Raw genomic sequence first — 16,018 nt, 5'->3', positions numbered from 1 at the left:
GAGTTTTCTATCCTCCAGTCAAATGCCTAAGACAAATGAGGCAAATGCTTTCCTTTGGTTCTTAGGTGTGGGGGTGTTCCAGTTTATAGTTTGTCATCACTGTCTCTCTGGGTCTGTGGTGAAACTGCACATGGCAGAAGTAACTGCTGTAATATAACCACTACCTTCATGGCCCCAAAGCAAAAGAGAGAAAGGAAAGGGGCCAGATCTCACTATCCCCATCAAAAAAGAAAAAAAAAAAAGAAGAAGTGTCCCTAGGGAGCAAAAGCACAACTCACCAGTTCCTAATAGTCTAATACTTTCTAAAAGAATCACACTAAGAGGAATCCTTAAACACATGGCCCTTCCAATGGCCTTCCGATCCAAAGGCTATCCATCTTGGAATACATAAATTTGGTCAGGTATCTGTAGGTAACAGAAATTTTGATATGATTGTAAATGTAGTTACAGTCAATTTTTTTGTCATAAGAGGAAGAAAGTGGAGAAATGAACTAAAGTTTCTTTTAATTATATATGGAAAATCCATCTGAGATTAAACACTGAGGGAACTTGACTGCATGATTCATTCCTCTCTCTCTCTCTCTCTCTCTCTCTCTCTCTCTCTCTCTCTCTCTCTCTCTCTGTGTGTGTGTGTGTGTGTGTGTGTGTGTGTGTGTGTATTATTGATAAATTGTAAGAAAAGTGTTTATCTCAATCTAGTTCAAATTCTAGGAATAGTGCTGAAATGGAAGAAATAAATTTGTAAAAACATAACTCACATCTATTAATAAGTCCTCCTGTGCTGCTTGTTTTCCTGGGCTTGGCACTAAAATATTACCCAAATATACTTCACATTTCACATAGCACAAGAGAAAGACTGCAGGTCAGCTGTGAACAGCTACCCCGTCATTGGTGCCAGGATCCATGGTGCCTGAAAAGCAAGCACCTAGTGCTCTATTCAACAGGTTTTGTTTTCCTTTGTCAATTATTTCAGTCTCTAGCAGTGGCTGTGTCTTAGAACTGATAGTTTAAATTCTCTTCTTTATTGTTGGTGGAAAGATAGGAAAGGCCTTACTTAGCTTGCATTTGGAGCCAGAATGAAGCCTGCTCACACTAGATGAAACGAAATATGAATGTGTGCACAAAGGTAACTTGGATTATTAGGAAAGATTCTGCATCAAGAAGCCAAGCTAGCACTCCAATTAACCAGGCACTATTCCCTGTGTGTATCTCGCTCTTGTCACCCTTGGTCTGTTTGCCTTGAACATGTTAGTGAGCTCGGGCTGTTTGCAGGTTGATTTGAATTTTCATATTCTCGTGAACTCACCAGTTCCTAGTCTCTGCTAGAGAACAGACTATCATGAAGCTCCAGTGGGATGAGAATAGCATGTGTAGGAAAACAGATGTCTGACTTCATCAGGCTTATTCACGTGGGTGTCTAGGTGCACGTAATTGCACCTGTCAAAGAAGCTTGAAAACTGCCTATTATTTGATGCACATACCTCAGAACTGTGATGATAAGCAAAGAATATTTGCTTTCCCAGAATGATAGTGGCAGCAACAATAACAGAACCAAGCTGCCACAGCACCAAATGGTTGTTAAGCTCTCCCTAGTTGCAGCAATTTCAGCACAGTGATTATATATTTGTATAAAACTGAAGGGAATTTTTGCTGTGGTCAAATTCTAGAAAGAGTTATGAACCCAGGATGCACATGAGCAAAAAAGGGATGAAGTTTATCTTCTTTTGACCACTTCACTTTGCAGTCAAAAGAAAATATTATGGTTTAAGCTGGGAAGGAGAGCAGTCCAGACTGCCAGAGTCAGGGAAAATACTCATGTCACACAATAAGAGTTGCCATCCACACCCAAAGCCCGTATGTATATCTAATGTAGACATACATTTGCATGTACACATGTGTATGTGGCTATGTGTAACTGTGTACAAGCCAGAAGTTGACTTTGGATGACTGCCTCTTTTGCTCTCCAACTGGTGTTTTGAGATCACCAACTGTCTTAGTGTTCTACTGCTGGGACAAAACACCATGACTGAAGAAGCTTATAAAAAATGTGTCATTGGAATCTTGCTTACAGTTTCAGAAGGCTAGTTCATGACCATCATCTAAGCAGGCAATCATGGTTTTAGAGAAGTTGCTGAAGACTGAGTCTTAGTGACATCATCCACCAACAAGATTGCACCTCCGAACCCTTCCTAAACACCAACAGAGAACCAAACATTCAAATGTATGAGTCTAAAGGGTCCATTGTTATTCAAACCAACACACCAACTAACTGGAATGATGGAGCAGAATCCTCCCAGTCTCTGCTCCCTCCTGTGAGGGCATTACAGCCGCATTCTGTCATAGGGGCATGTATTGTGCTGGGAATCTTCACTCAAGTCCTCATATTTTTTCAGCAAGCACTAGCATATCTGTTCTTCTTCCACAAATGCCTTTTGTCTTCTTGCAAACTACTGTGGATACTATTGTCCTTCCTATTTAAATAATGAAAGGATTTAGGAACATAGCAAAATGGTTTAGTGTGGCTGTTGGTGGGATGATGCACAAACTCACAGAACATGCTTATTGTTGTCATCTTTATTTCCTGTTTAACTTGTGCCTTAAGTGCATGCCAGGGCATAAGCAAAGTAGCTCAGAAGAAATAAAGGTATTAACCTTTTCATTATTAAAAATATATTTCTTTCTCCAGCACCCTCTCTCTGTTGGTTGAAAGTAATCCTTATTTTAATTTTCCAGGTCACCAAATATTTGTCTACAACCTCCTAAATTTTTTGATTATGAGATTCCTGAGGTAGACTATTATCTGAGTGTCCAGTATGCATATGGTTTGGATACAGTTATAGCTTAGATGTAGAAACACTATTCAGTTTTAGTAATGTGTAAATGGACTGTATCTATGAAATGTGGCAGTAAGTTCTCTGATAAAGTGAGAGCACCAGAAGGCAAAACCCCCACTTCTTGCCTTTGCTGGGGTGACAGATGTTGTATCACCAAATTACATTCCACTGGGGCAAAAGTTCAAGGCTAGTTGTGGGCCTTGCTTCTACTAAGATCTAGTTTGCTTGGAGAAGTAATTTGTGTTAAATGTGAAACCAAGGAAGGAGAGAAGGGGTGGGAAATCTTCCGAGGGGAGGGTAGACAACTGATGATGGCTTTCATGTTTCTGATGTGTTGGTGTATGTGCTAGACCTCTTCTTCTACATCTCACTATGGGACAAAGCTTTAATGTAGTAGCATTGCTACATCTGTTATGTATTTGGCTCTGTTTTACAGTATTTGCAATTGCTCTCTCTCTCTCTCTCTCTCTCTCTCTCTCTCTCTCTCTCTCTGTGTGTGTGTGTGTGTGTCTATGAGTGTGTGCTTCCATATGTGTGTGTGCATGGTGAGTGTGTGTGCCACAACATGTACATAGATTTCAGGAATTGGTTTTCTTTTTGACCATGTGGGTTCTGTAGGCTGAATTCAAGTCATCAGACTTGTCAGCAAGCAACTTTAACCACATAGCCATCTCACTAACCTAACAATACTACTAATTCAATTTTACTTCTTTGCCTTCATTGGGCAGGTTTATTCACAGCATCCTGAAAATTAGTTGAAAATACTTTAATTGATAAGTTACACTTTAATTGTGCAACTTCCAAATACAAAAGGCACAGATTGTGATGTGTGAATACAGCATTCTGGAGTGACGGAGCAGATTTTATAGACACTTTACCTAACACTGAATTGTGTGTGTGCTACAACCATGAGAACTCTTCAGGCTTAGCATTTATCAAGTATCCTTTATCCTATTACTATCAATGTTACTCAAATTTTTCAACAGATCTCCTGAACTAATTTCTCCTACCTAATGAAAATTTATACATTTTGAACAACATTCCTGTAAGGTCCAAAAGGGCCAGTGGTTATCTGTGTTGCTTATTAGCAAACCAAAACACATCCTCATCTACAGGCTCACTCAGAGTCTTTTCTCAACTCTGCTCACCAACCCCTTACCTTGAAAGTTTCTAATTCTTGGGCTTCCCTTCCCTGAGATTGTCATTTCCATAAAAGCCTGCCTTTTTGCCTATGTGCACTCTTGGTTCTTGGTTCCTTTTCTTGGTCTTCTTTGTCCTCTCTCTTCTCTTCCTTTCTGGCTTTTCCTCTATTTTTCTCCTTTAATGGTTCAGTTCCATCTACTAGATATGGTTAGCGCACTACTTTCTCTTTCTTCTCTGAACTTTTCCAGACGTCCCTGGCTGTACTCTCCCTCATATTTACAATGAAAGCCTTCTCCTCAACCATACCTTGAAGCAGTCATGTCCCCACTTTACAAATTTTCCTCAATACTCCCACTGCTAGCCCTGGTAGCCACTATTTTGCTGAAAATGATGAAAAAAATTCTGAGTTCACAATTTTGAAATTCTACATAAAGCTAAAATTGTGTGGGTAATGTCTGTGACTGGCATATTTATTTCATGTAACAGACTGTGTTCTCTGGCTACTGCTGTGAACTATAATATTTAAGTTTTGAATATTGAGATGATTCCTTTGTATTTATGGATCATATTTTATTTATTCAGAAATTGGTTGATGGATACTCAATTTGGTTCCATATCTTGACTACTTGGAACAATGCTGCAATGAACATGGAAGGCTCAAACTCTTTTTCATGTTTTGATTTTATTTATTTTCTGTATACTATATGCCACCAGCAGAAGGAATGCTGTTTCATGAGGAATTGATATTCTGTAAATTCTTTGAGGACTGTCCATAATGTTTTTCATGGTGGCTATACTAATTTGTATCCTCAAGTTCTCACTGACATTGATTCTCTTTCAGCATTTTAATAACAACCATTTACCAGGTATGAGGTGATTCATCAACATAATTTCAGTCTCCATTTTCTTGATGACTGCTAATTTGACAAGATGCTAATTGAGCATTTTGTTACATACCTCTTAGATATTAGTATAACTCCTTTTGATAAATGTCTGTTCCAGTCTTAGCCTCAGTTGTTAATCTGGTAATTTGTTCCTTATTGCTGACCTGTATGTGTTCCTTACATGTTTTCAATACCTCTCGTCAGATGTAAAGATTGCACTATTTTTCTCATTATGTATGTATTTTTTCTCATTGATTCATTTCCTTGGTGTGCAGAATATTTTCAGTTTGATGCATGCTTGTCTATTTTCACTTTTCTTGTCAGTGGTTTTGAACACATATTTTAAAAGTCATGCTGGCATGGCTAACTGTAGAATGACAACTTCTAAAAATCAACAAAACCCTAATTAAAGCACTGAGTTCCCTGATCATTGCAATGAAGAGGGATGATGGTTATTTAGTGCTGTGTAGTTCTCCAAGGACAATGGTTAATTTGGCTAAAATTATTTCCTCCATTGAAGAAACTTACTTAGGATAGGTGAAAACTGTGATATTATAGTTGAGACCTGTTAGGAATAGAAAAATAGCAATGTTGAGTGTAGAATATCAAGTCTAGTCAACTACCCAGAATAGGAATGATAGGAAAAAGGGTAGATTGTTGAATCTATGTTAATTACAATTCTTTTTTAATTATTAATTTCAAATACTTTATATTGATATGAATTTTTGTATATTATTACAAATACAAACTTATTTTTATATATTGTATACATGTTTCTACTCATGTTTAAGGTATTGTATCTATGCACCTCATTTAACAGTGTAACATAAATATCTAGTTCATTTTTTACTTCAATTTTTTTATTTAAAAGGAATGAGTTGTGTACAGGGCTTAAATGCTTTATAGACAAAAAAACTGCGCTAGAATCAACTTATTCATCATCATCATCTTCTTCTTCATCTTCCTCTTCTTCCTCCTCTTCCTCCTCCTCTCCATCCTCCTCCTCTTCATCTTCCTCTTCCTTCTTTTTCTTGCTGTTTTCTGGCTTAACCACCCCTCCTTTTTTGCTGCATCGGGTTTTCCTTTAGCTCTGTAAGCAGCAATATCCTTTTCATACTTCTCCTTCAGCTTGGCAGCCTTCTTTTCATAGGGCTGCTTGTCATCTGCAGTAGTGTTGTTCCACATCTCTCCCAGTTTCTTTGCAACATCACCAATGGATAAGCCTGAGTGTTCTCCTTTGATTTTGGGCGATACTCAGAAGAGAACAAGAAGAAGGCCGAAGGAGGCTTCTTGGGTGCATTGAGGTCCTTGAAGTTCTTTTTGGTCTCCCCTTTGGGAGGTATGTAGGTTTTCATTTCTCTTTCATAAAGAGCCTTTGTCAGCCTTTGCCATGTCTTCAAATTTCCCCTTTTCTTTAGCAGGCATGGTCTTCCGTCTTTCTGAGCACTTGTTAGAGAACTCTGAGAGGTTCACAGAAGCATCTGGGTGCTTCTTCTTGTGTTCCTCCCTGCAAGTTTGGACAAAGAATGCATATGAGGACATTTTGCCTCTCGGCTTCTTAGGGTCTTCTTTGCCCATGATGAGTCACCCAGTGCTTGTCCTGTTCGAGCTTGCCCCGGCGCTGTCTCAATGGAGCTCAATGTACTGCAATTGTCTAGTTCTATTTTTAAAAACTATTTAGGATAAAAAAAGAAATACAGGTTAGTAGTTAGTCATCTATAAAAACCAAATTTAGATACGATTTCAAGGTCAAGCAGAGATATATTTTAAATAGATAGATGGTCTTCAAAATCTTCAAAGACTTACATTTAAAATGTTTAATAACAGTTAAACTTTTCATGACAGTGAGAGAAGTCTACTCCTGGCAGCACCAATTAACTTCAAAAAAGGATTATGGACATTAAAGAACTTCCATGTGGAGTTTGATTTCAACATGGTAAAGCTAGCCATTTGGGAATGCAACTTCCCTTGACTCTACTGCTGACAGTGTGTTGTCCAAATTGGATAAGCAATACATAAAAGAAGGCAACTGCAGAACTTTGCCAAGACAAGATAGGGTAATCATTCATAAATTTCCTGCTTCACATAAAAGCCTGTAAGATATTCTAGGCCTGTGGGCCAAATATGGATGCCTCAACATTGTAGAGAAACCTTGGGTGACTTTTGAAGCAACCAACTGTTTCTGTCATTTCTATAGTTTTGGAAGTTGCTTGCCCTACACTTCCTATTTACTCGAGTAATATTATATCCTTCTTGGATCTCTGATGGAGTTCAAGATAATTATAGCTACAATTTTCCTTGTTATCAAATTCAAAATATAAACTCTCAAATGAGATGTGAAGTATTTAATGTTGAGAGACATAAATATTTAATTTGCTTATGTAAGAAAATGTTTTGATGTCTAAAACGATAGTTTTAGGATGGTAATATCACTTATGCTAAAACATGTTTCAGGTATAAAACTTTAAGTTTATAAGCAGCACAGTAGTTTTTTTCTCTGAATATGCTAAATACAAATGGACTAGACATAATGAATGTAATTCTTACCATGAGAATTATATTTATTGTATATAGTTTTACTATGTTACAGTTAAAATCTTTTTGTTTGAGCTAGGGTTTCTCTGTGTAGCCGTGGCTGTACAGGAACTCACTTTGTAGATAAAGCTGGCCTTGAATTTATAGACCTCCATCTATCTCTGTTTCCTCAGCATGGGGATAATAGGCATGTGCCACCACACCGGGGGAAATCTTTCCTTTTTATTTAAACAAAATGGGAATATGAGATGAGATATGTCTATACTGTGTGAAAATATATTACTGTCATTGGTGTAATAAAAAGTTGAATAACCAATAGCTACACAGGAGGTATAGGTGGGACTTCTTGTCAGAGAGAGAACTCTGGAAGGAAGAAGGTAGAGTTGCCAGCCAGACACAAAGGGATAAACAAGGGCACTATAGAGGGATAAGGTAATGAGCCACATGACAGAACATAATTTAAAATAAATGAGTGAAATTAATTTATAAGAGTTAATGGGACAAGCCTAAGCTTGGGCTGAGCTTTTATAGTGAATAATACGCCATTACTTGAGGGCTGCCAATACTGAAGAGAAAGTACTACTACAATCCTAAGCTAGTGAAATTGTAGATTTTAGAGGATAACCTAGAACCACCTGCTTCACATAGTTTACTAAACTAGCCAAATGCGAAACTACATTCTAAAAAAAATTGTCCTTATTCCAACCAATATGTATACTCATCATCACCTCAACAAGGAAGTTTCTCTTTGCAGCAAATGTAGACCATTACAGAAAACCACAACTTAACAAAATGCAGAGTTATGGAAACCCAGCCCCAATGAATACATATACAAAACATTCCTGCATCTAAGGCTTAGGGAATTTTGCAGAAAAGAAGTTGAAATATTGTAAGATCCAGAGTATTTGGGGAGTTTTCTTTGAAACTGTGTCTCATTGCAATGTCAGAAGCTACACTCATAGAGTCTTATGAAAAAAACAATAAATATTCCAAGTAGATGAAGGAAATCCCAAGAGGCCCGGACACTACATAAAGAGCTACATACAAATAAGAAATGTGGAAAGAGAGGGAATGAGTGTTCTTCATGGAAAAGCTCACCAATTGGTTTCTCATACCAAAGGGTCAGCAGTGAAGACATGCATACAAGTAACATTGTACATACTGAGCAGGTTATTTGTAGAAATACAATGCATATGGGTAAATATATATGCATGTAAGAACAATTAATAAGAAAAGAGGTCATGAATATGAAGGAAGAGTGTATGGGAGCTATGGGAGGGAGGAAAGGGAAGGGAAAATAGTGTGATTATGTTATTATCTCAAAAATAAACTGAAGATATATTCTAAAATACTGAAGTACCTGTTGGTCCCAGATACAGTGGTACATGTCTGTAATCTCTGTGTTTAAGACCCTGAAGCAGAGGATTGTGAGTTTGAGGGCAACATCTGCTACATAGTGAGAATTTATATAAAGAAATAGTATCTTGTACTACTTCCTAATGATGAATTGATAACCTCATTGTTTGGAGAAATTCCTATAATAAGTAATGAAATTATTTGTCTGGACAAGAGATTTCTTGAATATGGACAGTATGTTAAGTGAAACCAGGGAGATAGTTCCTCAGGTAAAAGCGCTGTCTATGAAAGCCTGACCAGCTGAGTTGTTCCTAAGACTCATGTACAAGCCAAATGCAGTGGTGTACATCTATAATTCCAATACTTCTATGGGGAAGAAGGGGGTGAGGGCAGGAGGACTGAATGGAAACTTGAAGCCAGATAACCAGTCTTACTCAGTGTAGTGACTAAAAACAAGAGAGATTCTGACTTCAAACAAGCATAGACTCTATGAGTGTAGATTACAACTCAAAAATTTGTAATCTGACCTCCACATGTACACTGTGAAATGTGTGTGTGTATGCACTCACACACATTATATATACACACCCCATACTCCCATACATGAATGAAATAGGAAGGTTATTTATGTGTGTACCAAGGGGTGGCTGGAGAGATGGTTCAGCAGTAAAGAGTACTTGCTGCTCCTTGCAGAAGACTGAGTTTGACTCCTTACATACACATCACTTGTAATTCTAGCTCTAGTGGAGCTTACTGTTTTCTGGTTATCAATGGGCATTTACACTCACATGCACACAACCAACACACAAGTGCAAACACACACACACACACACACACACACACACACACAATTAACATGAAATTTATACTTTAAATATAAAAATATGTATTTCTGTGATAAGTGATATTTAAAATATTACCTCTGAGTAGTAGAGGCAACCGTATGGGAAAGATCCAATTTCTTCTTGTACCTCAATACGTTTTGGTATTACATTGTTAATTTGAAGCATTTTTAAAAGATTTGTATTTTTGCACAAAGGAAAACATTATTTTGTATTGTCTTTTTCTAGCTGTATTTACATAAGCAATGGGCTCTGTACTAGCAAGTAACACTGTGTCTCCTCCTGGGTTCTCAAGGGTTTTTTGGTTTTTCTTTTTTTTCATGGTTCACACATGAATATACATTGTGCTCTTAAAAAAAAACAAAGGAAACATTGCACAAAAGGAATTCTGTCATGCCTCCACCCATGTTTTCACTTTTGCTTTCTTACATCCTTGACCTTTGGCTTACTGGCAAATCAGGAACGACTTAAACAACAAGAAACTGAAAAGTCTCCCTCCACTTTTGTACATGGTTGTTCGTGTATATGTAATGCTTGTGTGTGGTGTGTGCATACATGTGAAGCCTGAGTCTCAAGTGTCTTCTTCAATCACTCACTCTCCATCTTTTTTTAAAAAATTAAAAAAAAATGTGTATGTATGACTATTTGCCTGCATGGTTCTCAAGGTTTTTTCAATCCCTTTCCTTTATGAGAGATAGATGCCCAAGTAGATACAGCATCAGTACCATAAAACCTTTAAAGTTTCCTTGGTGACAATTTGGTGGTAGTAAATGCAGCCATTTACTGATTGAGCCTGATCCTATTTATTCATATTCTTAAGTACGAAAATCATGTTATCTGCAGTGTATTTACACTAAGAATGAAAACTTTAGATTGTAGGAAAAGCCATGCAAACTATGCTTTCTGACTTCGACTGTGAGGATCACTGCTTGTGCAAGGCCCCTTTGTATCTATTAGTATAAATTTGAATTTCTGAGGATAGAAATTTATTTTTAGTTTCTATCTCTTAATTTGGCAACCCATTGTCTTCAGGGAGAAGATTTTGATGGGGGATAGAACTGGCTGCTATTCCGATCTTGCCGCTCCACCCTCTGTTTGAGAGAAAAATTCTTTATTTTTATATCTGATTTCATCCTATAACTTGTTTGTCCCTAGGTTCATCTAATCAGGTGAAGCATTCACGAAACCTTCCTGAGTGAGGTAACCCAGTCACAAAAGACAAACATGGTATGTACTCACTCATATATGGATTTTAGAGATGGAGCAGGGCATTGCCAGCCTACAATCCCACTGCCAGGCAGTCTGGGAAACAGGGAGGACCTTAAGAGAGACATGCTTGGTGACTTGGAGAAGGGGAATGTTACAGGATCTCCTGAGAAAATTGAGAGCATGGGGCAATTGGAGAGGAAACTGGGAGAAAGAGAGGGAGAGAGCAGGACATGGGGGAGCAGCAAGGTTGAGTCAAGGGAAGAATAGAGGAGAACAAGGTAAGAAATATCAAAATAGAGAGAGCCATTATAGGTTTCAAAAGAAACCTGGCAGTAGATTTCCAGAGATCTACAATGATGACACCAACTGGCAATCTAAGCAATAGTGGATAGGCTACCTTAAATGCCCTTCCTCGATAATGAGATTGATGAATGCCTTTATGCCTTCCTAGAGCCTTCATCCAGTGGCTGATGGAAGCAGAGGCAGATGGTTGATGGAAGCAGAGGCAGATACCCACAGCTAAACACTGAACTGAACTCCTGGAATCCAGGTGCAGAGAGGGAGGAGTGATGAGCAAAGGGGTCAAGACCAGGCTGGAGAAACCCATAGAAACAACTGACTTGAACATGGGGGAGCTCAGGGACCCCAGACTGATGTCTGAGAGGCCAGCATAGGACTGATCCTGACCCCCTGAACATGGGTGTCAGTGAGGAGGCCTCGGAAATCTATGGGTCCTCAGGAAGTAGACTAGTATTTATCTTTGACACACAAATGAATTTTGGGAGCCGATTCCACATGGAGGGATGCTCTTTCAGTGTGGACACATGGGGGAGGGCTTAGGCCCTGCCTGGGATTATATGACAGACTTTGGAGATCCTCCATGGAGGGCCTTACCCTCCCTGGGGAGCAGATGGGGGATGGGGTGGAGATTTAGGGGGGTTGGGGGATAGGACAGGACTGGAGGGAGAGGGAGCTGGGATTGACATGTGAAGCAATCTTGTTACTAATTTTTGAAAAAATTAAAAAAATAATTTAAAAATAATTCAAAGAAAAAAGCAAAGAATTTTTAACTTAGTTTACAAAGCTTATTCTGTATTCAGGTTAATTTAATTTTGAGACAGAACAAAGTTGAAGCAAGAGCACATTTTCTCAAAAGAGCATACCATTTTCAGAGGGTTTGAAAACATACTTATTTCTTCATTTATTAAGCATATAGTACTGATGGCTTAGAAATAGAAGAAGTATTGAATCCTGCTGTGTTGTACAAATAAAAAGAAGGCAGCTTAAGTTTGATTTTCAAGAATGCAAGACTATGGGATTGCTTGAAGTTTGTCTATTATAAATCTAGTGTAATAAAGTAGTCTCTATCCTTGGAAATAATCTACTCAATTTAAAATTAGGATGTAAGAAATGAAAGTTACTAAAAGTTGTGTTTGTGGGGATGGGTGGGAATAGTTTGTACAAGAAATATTAAACATGGGAATTGAATGTTAAGGGGACTAAGGAAAGTTCCAGAGATTGCCTGGTAATTACAAGATACATCAGTGTATAATTTTGTTGATTTAATTAGTTATTCATGAAGGGTATGTGTCAATTTGTGATAATATTTTTTCTGAAATATGGAAATCATAGGGGTACAATTGTTTCTGTGTGGTAGTTTGTGGAAGTCTTGACTGTCATCAATTGCTTTCTGTCCATCTGTGTATGCCATTCCTTATCACAGGAATTGAAACACATTGCCTATATTGGATTTCCTTCTCAACCTGGAGCATTTTCATGATTTTCTTGGTGGAGAAAATCTTATTTGGAGATAGTGGTGTCATTTGTTTTCCAAGGTGAAGCCATAAAAGGCCATGTAATTTCTTCCTAAGCATCTTATAATGCTTAATTTGGAGCCATTTTTTTCACCCTATAATCTAACTGCTATGTGGTGAGAAGGCAAAGCATCATATTAGTACCAGATGTGGGTCTTATTGTCAATAGTGGTTTGAGTCCCAAGAAGAGATGAGCACCATGAGCACCATACCAACCCTTGCTCTGTGAGCAGCACTTATCCCAAGCTATCTTCTGTCTGAAGTTTCCTTATATACAAGTGAGAGCTGCTAACTGAGCCAGTCAAACCACGAGCCTCAAGAAAAAAAAAAAAAAAAAAAAAAAAAAAAAAAGATGTTGCTAAAAGGCATGGGCTTAGGAATGTTTTTGTTTTTTTTTTTTTTTAACCTAGCAATAAATAACAAGAGAACTCTTAGTATGCTAGTTACACAAATATCTCTAGACAACCAGCAGCTGTTGGAAGTAGAAGCAGACACCAACAGCTAAACACTGAACTGAACTGGAATCCAGTTGCAGAGAGGGAGGAGTGATGAGCAAAGGGGTCAAGTCCATGCTGGAGAAACCCACAAAAACTGCTGACCTGAGCAAGGGGGAGCTCATGGACCCCAGACTGATGTCTGAGAGGCCAGCATAGGACTGATCCTGACCCCCTGAACATGGGTGTCAGTGAGGAGACCTCAGAAATCTATGAGGCCTCTGGCAGTCGATCAGTATTTATCCCTAGCATTCCAATGGACTTTGGGAACCCATTCCCCATAGAGGGATACTCTCTAAGCCTAGACACATCGGGGAGGGCCTAGGCCCTGCTGGAAAGAATATGACAGATTTTTTTTAAAGATCCCCCATGGAAGACTTCACCCTCCCTGAGGCGCAAAAAGGTATGGGATAGGAATTTTGTGAGAAGTAGAGGAGGAGGGGTGGAGAAGGGAACTGGGATTGGCATGTAAAACAAGCTTGTTCTTAATTTAAATAAAAAATGTAGCAAAAAGAAATATGGAATATAACAGATCATTAGGAAAAAATCAATGTAAATAACAGACATAAAAATGATTAATCTTAATAAAACACCATGTAAAATATACAAAAAAGAGAGTGAGTGAATAAATGCCAGATATACACAAAATTGAATGCATGAAACCTACCATTGTTCTTTTCTGGTCCTCCTACCTTCCCTGTTTCCCTAGATAACACCCTGTTCTGTGGAAGGCTGCAACTAATTCAGACCTGGAAACTTTATTCTTTGCTCCAGATATTTGCACGGAAGGATGGAATTTGTTTTGAAGATCTAAGTTTCAATCATCATGATTTATTTTGGGATACTACTTGAATTGTCTAAACAATGCTGGTATTTTGTCATTCTAACATTCTCTACAGTTCCAGTGAATTATAAAGACACAAGTCATGTATGCAGGGGTGGTTATTCCATGTTTATGGGTGTTAAAGGATACTCTTAGTTACTGAAACATACCAGGAGAAGATGATTAGGAAATGGTACAACAAGAAAAAACTTCCCGCATTGCCACGAAGATTCTGAAAACTAAAAAGGTAGAAAAAAGGAAAGTAAGATGGATTCCTTACATATTCGAACAATTATATGGGCATTTTTTAACAGAGTTTTTAATAATGTTTACAGAATTTCCCTTACTCTGTGTAGACAAATGAGTGGATAAATGATGATTCAAAATGTGTTTTGTGGAGTGATGTTGCTGTCTTTGATACCATCGTCTTTCCGCTAGACTTATACCGTCTCCTGGACATAACCTGATGTGCTATTAGAAAGAGAAAATGTCAGGTCATTAACTGCTGGGGGGGGATCACACAAATTCTAGGATTATGAAGTTCTGTGGGAACTGTTACTGAATTCTCAGGAATAGTATTTCCTATGTTGTTCTTCCAGATGGTCAATTAAGAAACAATTAAATGTATTAGATAAAAGGAGAAAGGTTCTTTGTTATGGCTTTCCATATCCTGTTAGAGAGTTGTTCTTTCTAGGGATACTTCTGACCTCCTCATGACAAAGTGGGTGGGGGTGGGGATCTTGAAGATGAACCTGCATACAACAGCCTCTAGGGGGAGCACAAGACCTTCTCTTTTGTGTCCATACCCAGCTTCCCTCTCTGCACCAAAAGTTCTTCATTAACTCTTGTGCTTTTCACAATAGCCCTTGTTCCACTGATACCATGTTACTGACTATCACTACTGTGTTCACACTTTTACTCAACAAAAGGCATAATTACTTTCAAAGGCAAAAAAGGAGATATTTAAGTATCCCCCCATGAGGCACATACTTCCTTGTATCTAAAATTCTTACTGTGCATATATGTATGTGTGTGAAAACAGTTGACACTCCATAACCACCATTATGCATCTAGAGAGTCAGTTAACTGTGGGTAGAACATATTTGAAAACCAAATGTATTTTTATTGAAAGGTGTGTAGCATTTTTTGCTATTACTTGCTAACTAATACAAATATTGACACAGTACCCGAATTCCATTAGGTATCATATGGATAAATCCACAGTCAATTTCTAGTACAAGGGGTGATATGTGTGGAATCTATAAATTCCATGCCATTATACAGAATGGATTTGAACAACTGTGGGTTTTGTTATCTTGAGATCATCCTGGAAAACAATTTCCTGTGAACATAAAGGGGTGGCTTCATGTCCACACATGATTACTTCTAGAGTTGTATGTAACTTATATCTGCAAGTAGCATGTATGCATACACACACACACACACACACACACACACACACACACACACACATATATATATATATATATACACACACACACACACATATATATATGTGTGTGTGTGTGTGTATGCACATATAAACATTCAAGAAAGATGGTCTCTCTTCTATAATTTAAAAGTGAAATTCACTACCAATTAAGCTTCAGCAGGGAAGTAACTTATTTTGTAAGAAGCCATTGAAGAATTAGAGTCACCCTTACACCCACTGGGAGAGGTGAGTTGGCCCCTGCTGAAGCCCATCTCTCCCCATCCCCTCCATGAAGTTTCCTGGGTCTGCTCAGCTTGTAGTAAACCTGCCCCAGCAGGCCAGACCATCCACAGTCAGTCCACATCACAATCTTGGGCCCCCCTACACCCTTGAGGAAAGTCTTGACCCCTTTACAAGCACTGGGAGAGCACCAGGACAGTCTTGGCCCCAATACACCCTCCAAAAGAGCACCAGGAGAGGCTGAGATACTTAGAGTCTGTCAACATTGAAGTCTTGGCCTGCCTACACCCACCTGGAGAGAAAATTAGTGTGAGACCCCACCTTCACCCACTGGAAGAAGGGATGGGAAGATGACACTATAAGAACACATTCAACAACAGAAAGACCAATATGACACCCCCAGAGTCTATGG

At 38.4% G+C, this 16,018-nt stretch overlaps 1 pseudogene; it reads right to left on the bottom strand.

The window, feature by feature from the left end:
• Nucleotides 1-5,792: 5,792 nt before the first annotated feature.
• On the bottom strand, nt 5,793-6,439 carry LOC113832567 (annotated as a pseudogene).
• Between the last annotated feature and the right edge of the window lie 9,579 nt (nt 6,440-16,018).

This window comes from Cricetulus griseus (genome assembly GCF_003668045.3).
Source record: "Cricetulus griseus strain 17A/GY chromosome 1 unlocalized genomic scaffold, alternate assembly CriGri-PICRH-1.0 chr1_1, whole genome shotgun sequence".
Lineage (NCBI taxonomy): Eukaryota > Metazoa > Chordata > Mammalia > Rodentia > Cricetidae > Cricetulus > Cricetulus griseus.
The sequence above is the reverse complement of the archived record's forward strand: the minus strand, read 5'-3'. Positions and strand labels throughout refer to the sequence as shown.